We start from the raw sequence: 3,059 nt of genomic DNA on the forward strand, positions 1-3,059 counted from the left end.
AACCTATCTTAGATCAAGTCATGAAGGTTACAATAATGAGTTCACAGTTTTGTGGGAAGTATGAATACGGGCTATCGGACACTCGAAAGCAGTGGCCACAAGGATCGCGCAATCCGGTGCGGTGATATTAATGGTTAAAACACAAAAATGAAGAATAAAAATAAATGACCAAAAAAAAAAAAAAGGAAAGAAAGAAAGATGTTAGTCGTAAAAATGAATTTTTGCTGACTTACAATTTTAGTTGCTAAATCAAAATGAAGAAATAATTCGGAAGAATTGTTTATCAGTATTTTGGAAATTCCCACAATTGATAATAATAATAATAATAATAATAATAATAATAATAATAATAATAAAAATAATAACAATAATAATATTAATAATAATAATAATAATCATAATAATAATAATAATAATTATGTGGACTTAGTACAGCGCCTAAGACGTTAAAGCGCTAAGAGCTCGAAAAGATTAGATAACAAACAAAAATATACACCAGTACAAGGATAGGATAGAAAAATCCCAACACTATTGAATTACAAAACAAAACGCTTCAATAGAAGTATATAGAATATGTAAATGAACTTACATATTTCATTCACTTTTTATGTGGATGGGTACATACAGGGTCACTACCATAATCAGTACCTTTCTGAGGGCTGTGTGGAAACCAGAAAGACATTGACAAGCTAATGAATTTGAAAAAGAGGATATCAAAATTCAACATAAAAATGATTATATGAGAAAATAAAAACGTTTCTGTGGGACATTTACCATCACACCTATTTGTAGCTAAATAGACGCGTGTACAAAGTGTAGTATAAATTTGTAATGGTATTAAAAATTGTACGCCCACCGTGGGACTCGAACTCACGACCCTCAGATTAAAAGTCTGATGCTCTACCGACTGAGCTAGGCGGGCTACTTGTTAATGCATGGTCGAATGTTGGCTCGGGTAGTTATGCGCAACATGGTTAATCGTTATCTCATCAACTTCACATAGCTAGCGTCTAGGATTGATTGGATCTTAGATGTTAGCCCCTTATGGAAACAATAATCCAGTTTATATGGCAATCAACCATTCACGGAGGAATTTAAATTTTGCTGCATAAGGAAATGCACAAATGTGTCATTAGCCGAGCAAGTTGCTAAAGTTAAGACTAGTCATTGTTTCTTTGTGTTAACAGTTATGATTTTACAGTCCGGACAACACAAACACTATCCTTCTGCTCTTCTCTTAAATCTTCGCATTCTTTCCTTAATTTCTCTCAGTTAATTACACATGTGAAAATCACCTATCTTGAAATTTTTTGTTTCCAGAGAAAGCAATGCTTACACACTACATAATCAATTAAATAGTACCTGTAAGTTGATAAACTTGCTTCCAATTAATTGTTCTCTATACATATTTGTGATTTTCTTCTATGGATCGGTACAGGAGAAAATACATAAATACGGAAGGTGTGTGTTAGATGTGGTGGTTTTATTTCTACGACATGGGAGATTTGTGTGTGTGTGTGTGTGTGTGTTTGTGTGTGCATGTGATTTGTATTTTTAAGGTAGCTTTTAAGAATTTGTCAGTCATATCGCTACGATGTCTGCAGTGTGGCAGTTTATAGTGATGGCTAGCACTGGGGCATCATGCCGCAGACATGTGGCATGATGTCCCACCCAGTCACTTTATCCTGAGACCCGGCCGACCAGTCCTAACACTAACCTCTTAATGCTGAGCTCCAAGCAAGGCAGCTGTTAGTACCATATTTGTAAGTCTTTGGTATGACTCGGCCGGGGATCGATCCCACGAACTCCCGCATCCGAGGCGTACGCTGTAATTACTAGGCCACCGGAGCTTTTAGGGATATTTGTTCATTGTCACGTAGTGAGTAGTAGCTAATGAGTTTTCAGTCCTTATGTCTTTATTTAAGTACGTGGAGTTGGACTATTTGGTCAATCATATTTTGTATGTTCTTCTTGTAACATTATTCTTCAGATATATTTATTGTTGTGTTTAGATATTATTTGGAAGCAAACATTTGTTTGAATTATTCATTGGAGACACAAAATGCTATGTGGGTTAAAATATTATTTTTGGCCTATTGTGAATTATTTCTAAAGAATTCTTGAAAATGCCATTGTGATATATCAGAACTGTTGGTAGACCAATGCATTTGAGGATGTAGATTTTATTCGGAACATTCTATTCCTTTGGACTTGAAGATAACATTTTGGGATGATTTTGGATGCAATTCATAATGCTGTAAGTCCCTCTTACATTTTCATTTTACAACTTTGTTAACTGAATTATTTGTTCAGTATTACAAACCGTTTTGGTTTTGCTTATGTTTGTTTTTTAGTGTATGACCATAGATTCGTAATACTATTGGGTAATTATGACTCATTCATTTCTCAGTTAACGAACTAATATGCAGCATTACTGGAAATGCAAATATGATGGCAGCAGTGGGGGACGCATTTACTGAATTTTGTTTTCATAACAAAAAACTCTTAATTCCAAAGACTTGTGCAATGAAATGATATTGACGTGAAATGTAAAGAAAAGCATTTTCGTTTGAACCGAGCTCTGGGCATCTATCTGCACCATAACTGCTAAACGTCATGTGATACAAATATGGCCGCGCCCTTTAAATATGTAATGGAAAGGGCTAAGCAGCAAAATCCGAGACTGACAAACTGACAGAATTTGGATGAGTAGTGCCCCAATCTCAGTCGCTAGAGCATCCGACATTTAATCTAAGGGTCATGGGTGAAAGTCCGAGGGTAGGTGGTTATGATTTAGCTTCCACTGATTTTCAATTGTTGTCAAAATGAATATAGATATACCTGCAAGTATTTCTCTCCTTTCCTAAAATGTCCCTAAATGAGAGCGTATCCACATGTCCATGCGAAGGGGATAGAGTACCCAATTTAATCAACTCTAAGAGATGTTGATCATTCTGTCAGCATTTCTTCTTGATTCCAGTAAATCTAACGCATCCACTATATCATATGCAAATTGAATGCATTCATATTATGATACGAATATTATTAAAATATACGGA

At 35.1% G+C, this 3,059-nt stretch overlaps 1 non-coding gene across 1 annotated transcript; it reads right to left on the reverse strand.

Moving 5' to 3' along the window:
- Window positions 1–849: 849 nt before the first annotated feature.
- On the reverse strand, window positions 850–922 carry Trnak-uuu (transfer RNA lysine (anticodon UUU)). Its single transcript has one exon. It is a non-coding gene; the product is annotated as a tRNA-Lys (tRNA).
- Between the last annotated feature and the right edge of the window lie 2,137 nt (window positions 923–3,059).

The sequence above is a fragment of the Sinohyriopsis cumingii genome, unplaced genomic scaffold, assembly GCF_028554795.1.
Source record: "Sinohyriopsis cumingii isolate HCF-2022 unplaced genomic scaffold, ASM2855479v2 utg001656l, whole genome shotgun sequence".
In the NCBI taxonomy this organism is placed as follows: domain Eukaryota; kingdom Metazoa; phylum Mollusca; class Bivalvia; order Unionida; family Unionidae; genus Sinohyriopsis; species Sinohyriopsis cumingii.